Source organism: Ovis canadensis, chromosome 26 (genome assembly GCF_042477335.2).
Source record: "Ovis canadensis isolate MfBH-ARS-UI-01 breed Bighorn chromosome 26, ARS-UI_OviCan_v2, whole genome shotgun sequence".
Lineage (NCBI taxonomy): Eukaryota > Metazoa > Chordata > Mammalia > Artiodactyla > Bovidae > Ovis > Ovis canadensis.
The window spans coordinates 56,382,735-56,403,365 of NC_091270.1; the positions used below are offsets into that span (position 1 = coordinate 56,382,735).

At 41.2% G+C, this 20,631-nt stretch overlaps 1 protein-coding gene across 2 annotated transcripts in view; it reads right to left on the reverse strand.

Moving 5' to 3' along the window:
• The window catches only part of RARB (retinoic acid receptor beta), an 863,700-nt gene that overhangs the window by 576,914 nt on the left and 266,155 nt on the right, over positions 1 to 20,631 (reverse strand). For both annotated transcript variants that reach the window (XM_069572811.1, XM_069572812.1), the window contains exon 2: positions 5,181 to 5,232. The gene's annotated coding sequence lies outside the window, so the exon portion shown is untranslated. The remainder of the gene's footprint in view (positions 1 to 5,180; positions 5,233 to 20,631) is intronic.

The following is a 20,631-nucleotide window of genomic DNA, read 5'->3' on the forward strand; positions in this document are numbered from 1 at the left end:
GATGATACCAAGTAGTACCTAACTACACATTTATTTGAGGAACTTTTAGTCTCTGCACACTGTTCCAAGGAGAGCAGTCTTGAACTCCGGTCATGGTTCGGGCAGAACAATCACGCTCATGTCTATATCTTGGTTATGCTTGTTAAGTGATCAGGAGTATAAAGGAAACTTTTAACCCCATATGTGGCTCATGTAGTAGAGATACTCTGTGATGCTCGAGTCAGCTGAATACTGCTGACTACTACTTACAGCCAAGGCTGCGTGCACACTGCGGAGATGTGGTTATTTTATTGCAGCAGGTTAACATCATTTTCTGAATATTAAAATACATTCAGTTTTCTTTTCAAATGAACCATCTAGAGGAAAAGCATATTTATTAACCCAATAACTAGTTCTTTAATGTCAATATTTCAGAGAGCTCAAATTTCACTAAAGCACTCTATGATGTATGACAACCCACTTCAGTATTTTTGCCTGGAAAACCCTGTGTACAGAGAAGCCTGCTGGGCTACAAGTTCACGGGGTTGCAAAGAGTTGGACACAACTGAGCAACTGAGCACCTGAGCAGAGATGAAATTGATGTAAATTGAGTGAATCTTAGATTCCCTGCAAGGGTTTTAGTAACTAAAACAATTCTATAAAGATTTCAAAATAATATAAGCATGACTCCAGAAACTGGAGGAAAAAAAGTAACTCTACAATGGTGCCTAAAATCAAGTGTTCAGTTCAGTTCAGTAGCTCAGTCGTGTCTGATTTTTTGCGACCCCATGGATTGCAGCACACCAGGCCTCCCTGTCCATCACCAACTCCTGGAGTTTATTCAAACTCATGTCCATCCAACCATCTCATCCTCTGTCGCCCCCTTCTCCTCCCGCCTTCAGTCTTTCCCAATATCAGGGTCTTTTCAAATGAGTCCAGCTCTTCGCATCAGATGGCTAAAGTAATGGAGTTTCAGCTTCAGCATCAGTCCTTCCACTGAATATTCAGGACTGTGTACTTAACCAATTTATGCTTTTCTTACATTCTTCAACTAAATTAACCTTATTGATTGTGACACTTGACCACTACCTTTAACTCAGAGCTTCAGTGGATGAAACATTTGACTTCTTTGTTCTGGGAAGGCTGATCCATGTGTAATGGTTCTGCGGTTCAATTTGTGGACCTTCAAGTATATTGGGGAAGAGAGATGCAGAGCTCTGACACTTTCTAGCTATGTGGTCTCAGAAACTCAGTTTCCTGAAATACAATTTGGGAAAACAATGCTTTCTTCCAGTACAAGAAATCCTAATATTTAACGGTGTTAGTTCCCTTCTTAAAAGAAAGCCCCCATTTTAGGTCAGCACTGGGTAAAGTTACCTTCTTTGACAGATGCTACATTTTCCACCCTCTTGGAACAACCAGCTCCATGAGTCACAAATATACTGTAAGAACATTTCAGTGAACACTAAAAGCAGGACCCCTTTTTTTGGATAGCCTGCAACTGTACGTGGGAAAAAAGAAACTAAAAATAATGCCATTTTTGATTGCTGATGTCATAGACATTGGCAAGAATATTGAAGCTGTACATCAAAAAGATATTTTGGGGATAAGTCAGCGTAAGAATAAAATAGAGCTGTGGAGCTCTCATGAAATTGAGAGATCTCTTTTGTATCAAAGTATATTTATGAGATAATATTTCAACAGAAATGGAGAAAAAATGGAAATCCATTGCCATTATATTACTATTGTGTTGAAATGGCAATCTTATAATGAAATCTAAAATTCCAACTCTCATATCCTAAAGTGGATGCCTGCTTGCTTTAATCTTGGTTATCGTCATATTGCTAAAGCAATAATTGAAATTAGCTTTGGCAGTTACAAAAAGGCAAGATAGGTCTCCTCTTCCCTACTCCCTTTTCACAATCCCCACCCTCTAGCTCAAGGGTGCCCTTGACAACAAAAGTTCAAGAATACCCAATCGCAGCTGAACGTTTGGTCATCACATTTTTCGCTAATTGAGTCTTGTAAGTCACGGAGGCATCACTCACTGTGGTCCCGTTCACCCGGAGCACACTCGAGGCCTCTTAGCTGAGTCTTGTAAGCCACGGAGGTGTCACTCACTGTGGTCCCGCTCACCCGGAGCAATTCTCGAGGCCTCTTAGCTGAGTCTTGTAAGTCATGGAGGCATCACTCACTGTGGTCCCGTTCACCCGGAGCACACTCGAGGCCTCTTAGCTGAGTCTTGTAAGCCACGGAGGTGTCACTCACTGTGGTCCCGTTCACCTGGAGCACACTCGAGGCCTCTTAGCTGAGTCTTGTAAGCCACGGAGGGGTCACTCACTGTGGTCCTGCTCACCCGGAGCAATTCTCGAGGCCTCTTAGTTGTGTGGATTGAAAAGAGTGGCCCCTGCTTCTCTTATCTGGAAACCCTGTGCAAGGCTCCCACCTTGTGAGGGTCTTTGATTCTTTACTCGTAGAACTGAGTCTTCAACTACGGGAGCTACAGATAGCTTTCAGCTCCAATATTTTATGACTATTATTGTCTTTAAGTTTTTTCTTAAACTTTTGTTATATTCAGATTCTACGGGCATGAATTTTGCCTTGTTGGCAAGAAATTTTCTTTATGAATTATTTTTATTTAAGTCAGCACACTTTTCCGTGTGTTTGTTTTTTACCTGAATGGGCTTAAGATGCTTCACTTATCTTAAATGACCTAAACTGAAGTCATTGTTGGTACCACCACTGGTGCAGATCCCCTTGCTGGGAAAACGTCTCTGATTATTAAAAGAGTGTGCTACATCTCAGACTCAGCTGCCCAAATAGGTTGGGCAAATTCTTCAACTGTCAAAATATCTTGACTATACTCATACTTATTCTCAAAAATGAACATTGTATCAACATGAATGACATAACTAATTTTTCCTTAAATTGTGTGCCATAGTTATTATTCAGTTGAGTTCAGTCGCTCAGTCGTGTCCAACTCTTTGCGACCCCATGAATCGCAGCACCCAGGCCTCCCTGTCAATCACCAACTCCTGGAGTTCACCTAGACTCACGTCCATCGAGTCAGAGATGCCATCCAGCCATCTCATCCTCTAGTCCCCTTCTCCTCCTGCCCCCAATCCCTCCCAGCATCACAGTCTTTTCCAATGAGTCAACTCTTCGCATGAGGTGGCCAAAGTACTGGAGTTTCAGCTCTAGCATCATTCCTTCCAAAGAACACCTAGGGCTGATCTCCTTTAGGATGGACTGGATGGATCTCCTTGCAGTCCAAGGGACTCTCAAAGAGTCTTCTCCAACAACACAGTTCAAAAGCATCAATTCTTCGGTGCTCAGCTTTCTTCACAGTCCAACTCTCACATCCATACATGACCACTTGAAAAACCATAGCCTTGACTAGACGGACCTTTGTTGGCAAAGTAATGTCTCTGCTTTTGAATATGCTATCTAGGTTGGTCATAACTTTCCTTCCAAGGAGTAAGCGTCTTTTAATTTCATGGCTGCAGTCACCATCTGCAGTGATTTTGGAGCCCCCCAAAAATAAAGTCTGACACTGTTTCCCCATCTATTTCCCATGAAATGATGGGACCAGATTCTATTATTAGGAACACTTAATCAGTACAAAATCCTCTATTCTCCAGAATATAATGTGCAACAATAAATTGACAGAATTATTTCAGTTTACTTCTAAATTTGAAAAAAAATGAGCTACTTGAGTTAAGAAAAAGCAACAACAATACTAAACAGAAGAAAGTTATACTCAGTCTTAAAGTATTCTACTGAATGAAACGACACCAGCAGAGAAAAAAACAAATTTATCAAGTCATAAAAAAATACATTAATTCAAAATGAATTAGAAAAAGCAATATAGTTATTTGGAACTGCTATAGAAATTCTGTCTTAAAATAACCAATTGAACTTACTCAATAGGTTCACTTGAAGATAAATTAAAATATGATTATAATAAGAGAAATTTATAGTTAAGTAGCATTACATTAATTCCTTATTTTTCCTAGTACACTCTAATATGTTTTTCTTTCCTATTCTTTGTACATACTTATCTTCTCAATAAAAAATAATGAATAATGAAGGAAATGATGGGCAAATGAAATTTTATTTTCACTATAATTAGATTTCCCCTCTAAAAAATCTTCCATCTCCTTAAATCACTATGAATTAAACTATAGTGTTTCCTTTATTGCAAAATTCCATGCGAAGCATGTTAATCCTTTCTCAGGAAATCTCAGGATCATTCTGGTATAGTCATGTTTACCCAAACTTTGCCAACAGTCTGAGAACATGATTTTTAGAGGGATCTACATGGAACAAGTCTTGGACGTGCTGAGACACCAGTAAATTTGGGCAATTTTTCCTTGCCCAAGTGCTTCACCTACATGAGTACAAAAATCCTGAATTAATTCCCACCCTGAGGGGAAGAGAACTTTCTCATGTACTAACCACTGAGTTACATAAATAATTTCATTTAGTTTTCAAAATAACCTTACAATCTCGGCATTAGTAAACATGCTTTACTCTAGAGGTCAAGGAGCCCACCTGTCTCATCCGAGATCACATCTAGTGATGGAAACTCAGACTAGTTCCCTTCTCTCTACATGCAGGATATTCATCACGCTTCCTTCTCAACCATCACAGTTTTCTAAAATAACTTTTTTCTTTCTGTATTGTAGGAGTTACAAAACTATAACCTGTAGCACAAACATTTCCTGCTTCTTGTCTTTATAAATGAAGTTCTATTGGAACAAAGTGACACAGATGTGTTTACGCAATGTCTGTGCCTGCTTTTTCACCAGAACAGCGAAGCTGGGTAGTCGTGACAGAGGCTTGGGTCTAAACTGCTTAGCATGTGCGCCTTTCCAAAAAGGTTTGCCAGCCTCTGCTCTATTGCATCTCCATGTTAGCTGAGAGAAAATAGGACTATCTAGACAAGATATATGTAAACGAACAGTTTGTAGAATAATTTTTATACATAGTATGACACTATTTTTTGAAAAAATGTTAACATTTGCTTCTATGTATATATATATAAATACTTGCGAAGTTCATATGCCAAACGGTGGTTATATTTGAGACATCAGATTATTATAAGGAAACTTTCACGATGCTTTAAATATTTAAACCACTTCAATATTGAATAATTTAAAAGTTTCTTATTTGAATGTATTTCTTCTTTCTTTACTCACCAGGTGTGGGTCCTCAGACAAGTCCCTTCATCTCTGCTGGACTCTATTTTATCTGTAAAATGAGGAGATGGGTTAGACAATCTTTCTAATTCCTTTTAATTCTAACACCTCACCACTGTATGTAACACAGCCACTCAATTTCTTAGTATCATTTAATTTTGGTGAAAACCAACCATCAGGAAAGATGTCTACAGGGAGCCTACAAATTTAAATTTTTCCACTTGTCATTTTTAGTAGGAGTAATCTTCATAGATAACTCACTTTTCTATTGGTTCACTAGAATCTCTTTCAGGAGAATAGTCAGAGGAATTCTAAGATACCATCATATTTCTATAGCAGTCTAAAATTAATTTTTCATTAGAAACCATAGCCAACTGTGAATCTTGGGAACAAATGCTCTCTAACCCAATTTCAAGTTTGCTTTCTCTAAATGGAATCTTTTTTGGTTCCCAGTCTATGACTTATGTTTGCATTTGTAATTTCTTGACTTGCTTTTGTAAGAACATGATATGAACTTTGTCCTCAGGATGCTCATATCCTAGAAGTTCCCATTTCCTCTAAATTTGATTTTGTTTTTAGTTTTATTTTGAAAGCAACATTACAAATCTGAAAACATTATTAAATACATATTCCAATTTTACATCAAATACAAAGTACAGAACACATTCTCATAGTCATTTTGTGACTGTTAAAATGGTGAAAGTTAAAATAAAAGCAAGTACCCAGTAGAAGCGACCTATGGAGACGGTGGACAAGTTTCCACCCAATGGAGGTAGATGTCAGTGTGGTCTTCTGGGGGATAGTTTCAATCATGTATCTAAAACTTTAGGAGTTTAACCAGAAATTTCACTTCTAGGGGTGTACCCTAAGCAACTAATGAATAATGAGGAAAAGACAGGCATCCCACTATTTATAAATTTACAAAAAACTAGAAAACAAATGTAAGTAAGCAGTGAGTTGCTCAAGCAACTGAGATGCAACAATGTAATTAAGTACTATGCACCTATTAAAGTTATAACGCAAAAACAATGTAAAAGACCATGGGGAAATGTTTGCTCTAAAAAGTAGAAAATAAAAAAATAAAATAAAAAGTAGAAAATAGTTGTAAAATAATGCATGTAGTAGGATTCTATTTCTTATAAAAATGCATAAATGTAAAGATTTGTATGTAAATGTAAAGAAAGCAACTGGGAGACTTCCATCAGTGTCAATGCTGGCTACCACTTGGTGAAAGAATTATAGTAAGTTTTTGGATCTTTCATTAAATTTTCAATTTTTCTGCATTGCCTACATATTATATTATCACAAGAATTATTTAGGAGCAGCAAGTTATAGTTACAAAAACAACTTTAAAGTCTCTAGATTATGCCTACCCATATGATCAGGCTTTTATGGAATCAATCATGTCAGTGATTCAGGAAGCATATCATTTTAGCTGAATCTAAGTAAACAGTTTTTATCTAATGTACAATCAAGTGCTGATTTTTAAAACTTGTATTGAAGAAAATTAAAATGAGCAATAAAGAAATGAGATAATCAGATCATCTATCCCTTCATGCCCCTCTCATTCTCTTTCTTAGGACGAGTAGGTCTTTAATTTCCAAGCTCTTTTTTAAATAAGCTGTAATAAGAGTACTTACTTGCTTTTTATACTTGGTTTTGATGTGCCTACCCATTCAATCGCAAGCTCCATGAGATCAGGTGTCATATCTCTTTGCTTCATTTACCACAGATCTCATTAAATAGTTCAATGAGACTAGGTAAAAGAGCAAAACTACTAAAGCTTTGTAACCAAACCAAAAGCTATCAGATTGGGTAGTTGATTCCTGTAATCTATACTGACCCAAGGCGAGCAAAATGTTCCGTGAGCTTAACCTCTTGGAACTTACAGCGCCCAATCACGTGAAAGTAGAGAGTGCTCTATCAGCCTCCAGCACTTATGGAAACCAAGGCCATCAGTCCTGAGGATCTAGGGCAAGTTAATCTCCTCTACCTGCACTGCCCATTATTTAATTTTATGCCTTTAAAAGATTACATCTGATAAATCATGCATAATCAAAACTTTGAACTCCAAATATAATTAACCAGATGACACCCCAGTACCCTTTAGGTGAAGCTGAAGTACAGGAGATTTATACTGTGAATGTTGCAACCTGATCTGAGTGGAAGTGCACGATTAGACACTGGTCAGCCACATCCAGAGAGGAGGGTCTAATTCAGGAAACGTGCGTGTGTGTACGTGTATGTACCTGTGTGTGTGTGAAAGTCACTCAGTCATGTCCGACTCTTTGTGACCCCATGGACTATATAGTCCACGGAATCCTCCAGGCCAGAATACTGGAGTGGGTAGCCTTTCCCTTCTCCAGGGGATCTTCCCAACCCAGGGATCGAACCCAGGTCTCCTGCACTGCAGGTGGATTCTTTACCAGCTGAGCCACAGGGAAAGGTGTGTGTGTGCGCGCGCATGCGTGCACACACACACAATGCAGAACTCTGTCTTTGCATCACCTATAAAGACAGGCTTCTAAAGCCAATTAATATATAAACTACATGTTTTTTCAACAACTCTATATGAATCATTTTTATCTAAGCAATAATTCAAATTCATTGATTCTCTAAGGGACTATTTATCAAACTTTGAATATATTGTTGTTATTAAAAATATTCTATTTCTTTAAAAATAATTGATAGTTGAGCTCTCTTCATGGTTTGGACTCATCTTCATCCAGTAAGTCAGAATGAATAAAAGTTGATCATCTTCTTAAAATATAAAAGTAAGCACAAATGCAATTTAAAAGCCAAGAAACTGAAACAAAAGAAATTCTTCTCATTTTCTTCTTTGAAGCTGCTCTCAATACCATAGGATCCTTAAATGAGGAAGCGTTTCTTTTGCCAAGTCTTTAAAGCAAAAATTAAAATGGAAAGTTACTTGACTATCTGGTAAATTCAGTCAATGAGGAAAGCCAATCTAGGTTAACTGAGGCTTGATTTTAAGTACCAATTTTTGCTTATGGTTTTTCTAAGAAGTTAGGGATTTAAAATTCAGTCTCTAGAGTAGGCATTTCTGTTTTAAATTAGAGGTGGGGAAAGTAACTAGGGTATCAAAACCTGACTCCCATTCACAAATGTAATTTGAAAAATTATGGAGATAACTGTAAGTCCCCCAACAATGGAGTATCTTACTTTAAGTCATAAGTGGTACACAGGAGTGCTTATTGTGAAAGATCCCTTAAATACCTATTCCCCACTGGTTTATAACTGCCAGTGGGGCTGGTTTGCATGTTGAATGCAACAAGCATGGAAGTTTCTGGCAGAAAGTCTTATAAAGCTTAAATGTAGCAGTGGGACCATTCCGACTCAGCCCATAAGCTGCAAGGTTAGCAGCTAACATTTCAATGATCCGCCTGATCATCGATGGTGAATCACTGTGGAAACTGCAGAGATGTCCTGGTATTTGGGCTAAATACTGGGGAGGGCCACCATGAAACACCGCTTTGTGGAGATGTGACAATGAAGGCTCATATACTTGTTTCACATTCAATCCATTTACATGGACTTTGGCCGGTTACTGCTCATTAAAGAGATGTTGCCCTTAGGATTCTGAGAGTGGGGCAAAAGAAGAATTGCACTGACGTAGGATTTTATATTTAAAAACAGTATTTTTTTTAGTCACTAAAGAATTCTATCCTGCCAAAATGCTCATGGCAAAGCCCTCAGCCAAGAGAAGGGATGAATTTATGTTCCCTGAGATGCACACAAGTATTTAAAAAGTCATCAGGTGGTAGACAGATACTGAAAATTTCATTACAATATAACCTGTTACTACAAATGGCATTATTTCTCTCTTTTTATATGGCTGAATAAGCAACACGGATGGATCTACAGACTGTCATAGTGATGTGAGCTTGACAGAGAAGGACAGACATAGTATGGTGTCACTTACATGTGGAACCGAAAAAAAGAAATCTGTACAAATGAACCTATTTACAAAACAGAAACAGAATCACAGATGTAGAAAGCAATATTACTGGCACTGGGGAAAAAGAGGAGAGGGATAAACTTGGAGATTTGGATTAACATATACACCCTACTATATATATAAAATCGGTAACTAATAAGGACCTCCTGGATAACACAGAGAACTCTCCTCAGTACTCTGTAATGGCCTGCATGGGAAAAGAATTTTTAAAAGAGGGGATATGTGTATATGTATAACTGATTCACTTTGCTGTACACCCAAAACTAATATATTATTGTAAGTCAACTGTGCTCCAATAAAAATTTAAAAAAACAGTTCTAATGAGGTGGATGAAACCGGAGCTGATTATACAGAGTGAAGCCAGAAAGAAAAACACCAATACAGTATACTAACACATATATATGGAATTTAGAAAGATGGTAACGATAACCCTGTATGCAAGACAGCAAAGAGACACAGATGTATAGAACAGTCTTTTGGACTCTGTGGGAGAGGAAGAGGGTGGGATGATTTGGGAGAATGGCATTGAAACATGTATAATATCATATAAGAAACGAATCGCCAGTCTAGGTTCAATGCAGGATACAGGATGCTAGGGGCTGGTGCACTGGGATGACCCAGAGAGATAGTATGGGGAGGGAGGTGGGAGGGGGGGTTCAGGATTGGGAACACGTGTACACCCGTGGCGGATTCATGTTGATGAATGGCAAAACCAATACAGTATTGTAAAGTAAAATGAAAGAAAAAAAAATTCAGGGCAGAGAAATAAAAAAATAAATAAAATTTGAAAAAAAAAAAAACAAAACAAACCAAACACCAAATAGCCTGCTACTAAGAGCATCTGTTCTTCTGAGACAGTCTCAACTCTTTTAATTTTAAAGTTGTTTATTATTTTAATTGAAGGATAATTGCTTTAAAGAATTGTGTTGGTTTCTACCATCCATCAGCATGAATCAGCCATAGGTACACACCTCTCCCCTCTCTCCTGAACCTCCCTGCCACCTTCCTCCCCATCCCACCCCCCTAGGCTGTTACAGAGACCAGTTTGAGCTCCCTGAGTCATACAGCAAATTCCCGGAGTCCCAACTTTTAGAGAGGGGGTAAAAGTCTTGTGGGTTCAACATCGTTCTCCCTTTACACCTGCTTTCTAGTAGTACATTTTGGAAAGTTTTGTATCAATGTGCAAACCATATTTGTGCACATATTAAGGTCCTTTGTTTTAGACATTAAGTACTACAAACTGATGAGCTACAGGTCAGACTGTTTCCACAGATATGTGTGTGTATCTATACACACACAACTTTTTATTTTGTATTGGTTGGTTTAGTTGCTAAGTCGTGTCTGACTCTTGTGACCCCATGGACTGTAGTCTGCCAGGCTCCTCTGTCCATGGGATTCTCCAGGCAAGAATACTGGAGTGGGTTGCCATTTCCATCTCCAGGGCATATTCCCGACCCAGGAATTGAACCCAGGTCTCCTGCACTGCAGGCAGATTCTCTACCGCCTGAGCCATGAGGGAAGCCCCGCTGGGGTAGCCAGTTAACAACACTGTGTTACCCTCAGGTGGACATCAAAGGGATTGAGTCATAATATACATGTATCCATTCTCCACCAAACACCCCTTCCATCCAGGGTACACACCGCTATATTTAAAATGATAAGGGCCTGCTATATAGCAAAGGGAACTGCGCTCAGTGTTATATACACAGGTATACGTTTGAGCCACTTCTCTTTAAGGCTGAATTCCAGTGCTTTTAGATGGGTCTATCTCTTTGGCTTTTGAGAGACACCCCCCCGCCCCCGGCCCACTGCCTACACCAGCTGTTTGGAAGCTCTGTCCCTCTGACACTGTCTTCCCCGTCCCCCGAGGTTCGTTTTCCTTATTCAGGAACGTGCCTAGCTTGCGTCAGTCTTCTGCCACCAGCCTGTTGCCAGCAGGAAATTAATCTCTTGGCCCCTTTGAAACCTCTTTCTGCACATTGGGCTCTGAATCAAGAAAACTGCCAGCAGCTGGGCCTGTTTCCCAGGATGGTGATGGTGAATTACTCACTGTCATCTTGGACTGACGCTATTAAACCGTCTTCCCGCAGCACCGGCAATACTGGACATTGCACTGCCCACACTCTGCTCACGAGGTCCCTTTCCTAGCTTTGCACACACCAGCTCCCTACGTGTGTTTATTCCAAGCAGTTGGCACCTGCAACTCTCACTGGGCGGATCATCGGATGCAGGGGCGATGAACCTGCTGCAATGACGCTGAGGTGATGTGTTAGCCCCACAACTCCCCAGCAGGCTAGGGCCCAGGCGGCTCTCCCGTGCATCCGTCTTGACCCCACCCCTCTGCCAGTCTCCTCCTTCCAGTCCTTCCTCTCCACGTCTTTTCCTCTGACTTTCCCCCAGTCCTCACCGTAAGCTCTGCTTCCAGGAAATCGACTCAAGAACTCACTTCCCAAATGGGAAAGTCGGTGATGGACAGGGAAGCCTGGCGTGCTGCAGTCCATGGGGTCTCAAAGAGTCGGGCATGACTGAGCAACTGAACTGAGAGAGTCTGCAGCATTTCCATAAAACAAAGGCGCTCAAGTTGGAACTTGTGTGAGTTATAATCTATGTACTATCTCTGTACATACAATGCACTTTCCATTCTGAAGGGCCCTCAGTACATAAATCAGTTGCCACAGAGATGCTTGAGGGTGACAGCAGAATCATTCATCAGATGCACACCTAGTACTTGGTGACAGGTAGTCCATGATGGTGTCAAGTTTGCAATAGTGTGCAAAAATTCCTGCTGCTGTCAAGGAACTATGGGACACCTTACCGGTTCTTTTTTAAAAAATTTACCAAAGGACAGCATTAATTTACAAACGGAGATCTCAAGTCTCAATATGGCCGTGAATTTTAAATGTGGAATCCTATTTCTGAAACTGACTTTTAATCTGTTACTCTTGAGAACTGCTTTTTGGCAAAAGCAGAATGAATAAGCACAAACGAGGCAGAGGAGCAGGTTCAGAGACCGGTGCTGTGATTTTCTAATACATGAAGTAGTTAAAGACTGATGAGACAGTACATTATATCTGCATGGTAATTTAGTTCAGAAGTTCACAATTATTTTATTTTCAATATTAATTGCTTTTGTCTCTCAATAAATGACTCTGTAGGAAGTGGAATTCAATTTCATTCATTTTCAATAATCGAGATTGCTTTGAACCAGCTCAATAACTCTCACTCTTGGCCTCCGATGTATTGCTGGTCGTAGCACATAAATAATCTTAGTTTTCTTTTTAGATTCCTAAGCAGAGCTGGCTTTTGGCAAAAGAGCTAAGGAGATACAATTTTCTGTCCAAGGCCCTCCAGCATCTACACACCCCCTGATTTTCGGTTCTCATCTTGTGGTCACCCCTGCCTGCTGTCTCCCACTGAGGGCAAGTGGTAGGAGACAGTGGGATCTCAGCCCCTCTCCTCTGCTCACCCGGCACCTCTGTCTGAGGTGTTCTCTGCCCACAACCCAAATACACTGGGAAGTGAGCTGGCGGGGCAGGTTAAAGTCCCTCATCTCCTGCCACTCTGCCCAGGGTGGAAAGGAGCCCGTGACGCCCCTGGGCTCCTCTGAGCCTCCCCATCTCCTGCAGCCCTTCCCGCAGGCTCAGAGGGTTTACACAGGCCTCTCCCCTCCATCAGACAACTGCTTCTCAGGGTTATAAAGCACAAGCCATATATCTACATCAACCATGTAATGCTTAGTTACGCTCCTTGTCAAAAATAGTCTGAATTCAGAGGAAGACAAATATCATATGATACCACTTACATGTGGTATCTTAAAAAAAAATGATACAAGTGGACTTATTTACAAAAGAGAAACAGACCCACGGAGACCAAGTTTACGGTTACCAGAGGGGAATGGTGGAGTTGGGGGTCAGACTGGATGTTTGGGACTGACACATACACACCACTGTATCTGAAGTAGATGATCAACAAGGGCCTGCTGTAGAGCACAGGGAACTCTCAATACTCGTAATGACCTACATGGGAGGATCTGAAAACCAGGAGACACACGTCTATGGACGACTGAACCACCTGGCTGTACACCTGAAACCAACACAACTGTGCGGGTCGACCGCACTCCAGTATAAGATGCAGATTCAGAAAGGAATGCATATGTATGTATGACTGAATCACTGCACTACAGGAGAAATGAACACATTAAATCAATCACACTTCAATTAAAAAATTAAAATTGGAAAAAACAAAGCTTTCGCCTGTGCTAAAAAAGGAATAAGTAAGCTAACGGATGAGCTGATGAATGAGCTTGTCTGCATTTTAGCCCCATGAAGCTGCTTTCGCTTCTCCAGCGCAAGCTTCATTCACTCATCAGAGTCTTTGTTTGCCCGCAGAACCCAACCTCGGCCAGGCTGCACTGCTTCCGCATCCTAGTGGACTCCCACCAACTGCTGTTAGACTGAGGGCCCTTCCGAGGCGAGGAGCTCAGGTGTTTCTGTGGGATTAATGGGGTCAGTGTGTCCTGTGACTCTATCAGCTTTCGTTGTCAAAATGCATATCTCAAAAGAGTAAGCCAGAAAGAAAAACACCAATACAGTATACTAACACATATATATGGAATTTAGGAAGATGGCAATGACGACCCTGTATGCAACACAGGAAAAAAGACACAGATGTGTGTAACGGACTTTTGGACTCAGAGGGAGAGGGAGAGGGTGGGATGATTTGGGAGAATGGCATTGTAACAGGTATACTATCATGTAAGAATCGAATCGCCAGTCTATGTCCGACGCAGGATACAGCATGCTTGGGGCTGGTGCATGGGGATGACCCAGAGAGATGTTATGGGGAGGGAGGTGGGAGGGGGGTTCAAGTTTGGGAACGCATGTACACCCGTGGTGGATTCATGTCAATGTATGGCAAAACCAATACAGTATTGTAAAGTAAAATAAAGTAAAAATAAAAATTTAAAATAAAATAAATAAAAAAAGAAAAAGAAAAAAAAAAAAAGATGATTCCAGGCAGGGTGCTTCATGGACAAGAGCAGAACAAAAACACAGGAAAAGCAACACCACTATTACACTTAGACAGTGTTCTAAGTGCTTTACAAAAGTTGACTCATCGAGGTCCCACAACCCTTTGCCATGAGTGGGATCACTAACTCACTTTATCCATGAGAAGCCAGGCACCAGGAAATGAAGTGGCTTACCTCAATTAACTGGCAAGCTCCCTTATAAAAGCATGGTAATGGTGTTGGAGCTACTAAAAGGGATAGCTCACGATGAGAGGGACCATCATCCCAGTGTAAACTAAACTAACATATCACTATTGCATTTTATTTTAAACTGGACTATAATTGCTTTACAACGTTGTCTCAGCTTCTGCCATACGACAATGTGAATCAGCAATAATTATACATGGCATCCACATCCCATCACTTTATGGTAAATAGATGGGGAAACAATGGAAACAGGGACAGACTCTATTTTTTTTTGGCTCCAAAATCACTGCAGATGGTAACTGCAGCCATGAAATTAAAAGACACTGCTTGGAAGAAGCTATGAGCAACCTAGATGGCATATTAAAAGCAGAGACATTACTTTCCTGACAAAGGTCCGTCTAGTCAAAGCTATGGCTTTTCCAATAGTCATGTATGGATGTGAGAGTCAGACTATAAAGAAAACTGAGCACTTTTGAACTGCGGTATTGGAGAAGACTCTTGAGAGTCCCTTGGATGGCAAAGAGATCCAACCAGTCCATCCTAAAGGAAATCAGTCCTGAATATTCATTGAAAGGACTGATGCTGAAGCTCCAATACTTTGGCCACCTGATGTGAAGAACTGACTTCTTGGAAAGGACCCTGATGCTGGGATAGACTGAGGGCAGGAGAAGGGGACGACAGAGGATGAGATGGTTGGATGGCATCACCAACTCAATGGAGATGAGTTTGAGCAATCTCCAGGAGTTGGTGATGGACAGGGAGGCCTGGCGTGCTGCAGTCCTGCAGTGAGGTTGCAAATAGTAGGACATGACTGAGCGACTGAACTCAACTGAATATATGTATGTGTGTGTGTGTGTGTGTGTGTGTGTGTATATGTATATGTGTGTATATGTGTATATAAATATATATATGCTTCCCTGTTAGCTCAGCTGGTGAAGAATCCACCTGCAATGCAGGAGGCCCTGGTTTGATTCCTGGTTCTGGAAGTTCCTCTGAAGAAGGGTTAGGCTACCCACTCCAATATTCCTGGGCTTCCCTGGTGGCTCAGGTGGTGAAGAATGTGCCTGCAATGTGGGAGACCTGGCTTGGGAAGCTCCCCTGGAGGAGGGGAAGCAGCCACTCCAGTATTCTTGCCTGGAGTATCCCATGGACAGAGGAGCCTGGTGGGCCTCAGTCAGCGGGGTCACAGAGTCAGACATGATTGAGTGACTAAGCACGCACGCACGCACACAAACATCTCCCTACCCTCTTGAACATCACTTCTTTTGCTGTAAAGTTTTAAACTTGAGGGCAAGGGTCAGTTGTGTTAAACAGAGGATTTAGAGATTCCCTAATCTTCGTCGCAGGCCCTCTCTCCTGGACCTGAGGTTTGTTTGTTACGTTATACCCACATTTCCAGTGTTCTCTTGGACATTTCCAATGGTTTGATAACTCAGACTCATATTGTCCACAAACAACTCACTGCTGTCCAGGTTCTCCATCTAAGCACTTCACCAGTGGTGTGAGTGGGATGGTTAACCTGGTTAACTGGATCTGAATCACTGACCTTTTCTCCCGTCTCCCAGTCATCTTGGAGCACACTTTTCATCCCTTTCCTCACCTTTGCTCCATCTGCCCACATTCAGTGTTCATAAGCCAGCTTTAGATTTTTTCCTTCCTCTTATTTCTGCAATCATAGCATCCCATCTTCATCAGCTCAGTTCAGTAGCTCAGCCGTGTCCAATTCTCTGTGACCCCATGGACTGCAGCACGCCAGGCTTCCCTGTCCATCACCAACTCCCTGAGCTTGCTCAAACTCATGTCCATCGAGTCGGTGATGTCATCCAACCTTCTCATCCTCTGTCGCTCCCTTCTCCTCCTGCCTCCAGTCTTTCCCAGCATCAGGGTCTTTCCCAATGAGTCAGTTCTTTGCATCAGGTAGCCAAAGTATTGGAGTTTCAGCCCATCTTCATGCCCTACCTTTATGTCCATTCTGTCCTGAAATGTTTTGCCTGTAGTTGCCTGGTTTTCTTCCTGAAGAGCCGCTCTACCACAGCATCTCACGCCAAGGTCTGTAGCAGCTCTCCACGCTCTACCAAAGCCCACACAGCTTCTACCACTGCAGTCAAGGCTGTTACTGGTTGGTGGAGACATGTAACACTCATTCTCCACATCAGATTTCCATAGAAGGGATGTTCCTTCCAGCCTGGTCCTTCTGTTTCAAGAGAGTGTAACATTAAAGAGAACATTTACTTCTGCCACAGCTGGTAAGACTAAGGTACAGATCGTTGTCCACCTGGGATGCAGGTGAGCTTTGGTTAATTTCTTTTATGAGAGGTCCCTGGTGCCCTATTCTCCACTGCTTCCACCCTGTTGTCAAGAGGCTCATGGTTGTCTGCATCCTCTGTAGAAAAATATATGCAAAATTTAGAAAACCTGACTAGCTTCCTCCTCCAAACAATATCCCCAGTACCAGCTTTACTGGCAATTCTGCTTGTAATTTAATCTGAGTCCAATTTCTGCTTCTTTATTCAAAATGCTTGAAACTCATAGGTGGAAGAATGTGGATAATGCTTCAAAAACTCTAATAATAAAAGCCCTCTGTAACTTGGCATCAATGTATCTCAGCTCTCTTAATCAACTCTCAAATCACTGACTTGAAGGTTCTCGCCTAAGTTCATTCTCTATTTGGTGTCCTCCAAGGGTATGGGAAATAGATGGGGAAACAGTGGAAACAGTGTCAGACTTTATTTTTGGGGGCTCCAAAATCACTGCAGATGGTGATTGCAGCCTTGAAATTAAGACGCTTACTCCTTGGAAGGAAAGTTATGACCAACCTAGATAGCATATTGAAAAGCAGAGACATTACTTTGCCAATAAAGTTCCATCTAGTCAAGGCTATGGTTTTTCCAATGGTCATGTATGGATGTGAGAGCTGGACTGTGAAGAAGGCTGAGTGCCAGAGAATTGATGCTTTTGAACTGTGGTGTTGGAGAAGACTCTTGAGAGTCCCTTGGACTGCAAGGAGATCCAACCAGTCCATTCTAAAGATCAGCCCTGGGTGTTCTTTGGAAGGAATGATGCTAAAGCTGAAACTCCAGTACTTTGACCACCTCATGCAAAGAGCTGACTCACTGGAAAAGACTCTGATGCTGGGAGGGATTGGGGGCAGGAGGAAAAGGGGATGACAGAGGATGAGATGGCTGGATGGCATCACCAGCTCGATGGACATGAGTTTGAGTGATCTCTGGGAGTTGGTGATGGACAGGGAGGCCTGGCATGCTGCGATTCATGGGGTTGCAAAAAGTCAGACACGACTGAGCGACTGAACTGGACTGAACTGAACTGAACTGAAGGGTATCAAGTCTTCCCCATACCTTATGTCACTGTGCTTCCTGCCTCTTCAGAGAACACACTTCTCACCATTTTTCTTTTGCCCCCCAAATCCTATGTTTCAGGATCTTTTTAAGATGTTACTTCCTTCAAGCATAAGAGTAGTTTCTCATCTGCATGGATTCTTAACTCACTCATGTTCTCTTTCATGAGTTAGTTCACTTTATTTGTACTTTTGTCTCACTGCCTTTTCTTAACTATAATTTCTTTGAAGTATCTGTTGTCTGACAATGCAAAGTTCCTAGTGAATTAATAGCAGTATCCTCAAAAATATCAATTGAATTGAGTATGTGGTCTCATTTTTAAATAGATAAGTGATAAAACAAAGCTCTATTAGCAGGAAATTTTCTTCCTGTACTAATCCAAGCATTTATGATCTGATATTTTGCAAATACTCTTCTCCTCTCATGCTTCTCACTTTTTCTGCACTTAAGATTTAAAGAGGCTGGGAACTACTTTGTTTTCTAGGTACAAAGCATCTTTAGACAGTTCTTCAAAAGTATTTGTAAGCTCCCTTTTTTCTTTCTTTATCACCCTCAGGCTAAGACCTGTCTTATTGCTGCAAAAACTCCCTCTCTCCTACACTTACAAATAGAATGTTCACAAGGGCAATTATACCTTTCTATTACTCCTCTGTACATGTACTTTATCTTATTTCTTAATATCCCTGACAAGTAGTTTAAACTCTGCTCTATCTCAACACCTGCTTTTCCTTTGTAATGATTAAACATTTTCACTTAAAACTCTACTTCTGCCTTTTCTGTGGCCCTACCTAGAAAGCCCTATTCTATTTTTTTTAAACACAGCATATCAAAGATACACATTTATCTCCACTTCCTCCCTAAAGGCATAAATCCACAAAGTTAAAGAGAAAGAGATAGGAGACAACGGCAGATGAAAGACATCAATGGAATTTTAGTAGCTGGAAAGCATATGGGAAATTTCACAGAGCAGAGAGAATTAAAACATTAAACTGTAGCTTGAGTCAGAGAGGAGGGGATGGTCACAAGAACCAAGTCAGTTTATATGACAGAAGGAAACATCAACATGAAATACGGCATTTTTGTCTGAGAGCAATGTTTGTACCATTATATGCTCAATATTGAATATTCATTGAATTAAAATTATGTTAGAACTACATTGGAAAATGTGGGTGGGATCCAATCACATGAGTGTAATGTCCAGTGTATCCAGTGTTAACCACTCAGTTGTGTCTGAGTCTTTGCGAACTCATGGACTATAGCCCACCAGGCTCCGCTGTCCATGGAATTCTCCAGGCCAGAATACTGGAGTAGGTTGCCATTTCCTTCTCCAGGGGATCTTCCCAACCCAGGAATAGAACCCAGGTCTCCTGCATAGGAGGCGGATTCTTTACTGTCTGAGCCACCGGGGAAGACCTAGTGACTGTAATATTAAAGAATTAAATTTTGATTTTCTGTAGTGGGATGACAGTAAATCGTTTCTACGATGTAATAATCACAGACAGTATGAACAACACGTAGGTTAGAAATGTCAGAAGAGAGTCAAAGACAATTGCTGAAAAGTTGCAAACAGCTGCCTCAAGGCCGCAGGAGTCGCTACTGGAAAACGGTGGAGCAGGTCATTGATGTTTTGTTGGAAGGACACAGAACTACTTGCCTTCTTAAACTGAACGCATGTAATACTTTTGCTCTAAAAAGAAACCTCTTCACCCAAGTGTCACAGGACATCTTTTTAACATTTCTGAAAACATAAGTCTTTTGAGAAGTAAAGCTTTATTTAAAAAGCATCAGCTCAAAGGACAAATAACAAATGCTGGAGAGGCTAAGGAGAAAACGGAACCCTCTTACACTCTTGGTGGGCATGTAAACTGGTGCAGCCACTATGGAGAGCAGTATTTAGGTTACTCAAAAAAAGTAAAAATAGAGGTGCGTATGATCCAACAATCCGTCTCTTAAACATCAGTCAGTTCAGTCACTCAGTCATGTCCGACTTTTTGCGACCCCATGAATCACAGCACACCAGGCCTCCCTTTCCATCACCAACTCCCAGAGTTTACCCGAACTCAAGTCCATGGAGTCAGTGATGCCATCCAGCCATCTCATCCTCTGTCGTCCCCTTCTCCTCCTGCCCTCAATCCCTCCCAACATCAGGGTCCTTTCCAATGAGTCGACTCTTCGCATAAGGTGGCCAAAGTATTGAAGTTTCAGCTTCAGCATCAGTCCTTCCAATGAACACTCAGGACTGATCTACTTTAGGATGGACTGGTTGGATCTCCTTGCAGTCCAAGGGACTCTTAAGAGTCTTCTCCAACACCACAGTTCAAAAGCATCAATTCCAATACAGTATACTAACACATATATATGGAATTTAGAAAGATGGTAATGATAACCCTGTATGCGAGACAGCAAAAGAGACACAGATGTATAGAACAGACTTGTGGACTCTGTGGGAGAGTGAGAGGGTGGGATGATTTGGGAGAATGGCATTGAAACACGTATACTATCATGTAAGAAACAAACCACCAGTCTAGGTTCGATACAGGATACAGGATGCTTGGGGCTGGTGCACTGGGATGACCCAGAGAGATGATATGGGGAGAAAGGTGGGAGGGGGGTTCAGGATTGGGAACTCATGTATACCCGTGGCGGATTCATGTCAATGTATGGCAAAACCAATACAGTATTGTAAAGTAAAATAAAAATAAATAAATAAATGAAAAAAGTATAAAAAAACACAAAAGCATCAATTCTTCAGCGCTCAGCTTTCTTTATAGTCCAACTCTCACACCCATACATGACCACTGGAAAAACCATAGCCTTGACTGCTGCTAAGTCACTTCAGTCATGTCCAACTCTGTGTGACCCCACAGACAGCAGCCCACCAGGCTCCCCTGTCCCTGGGAT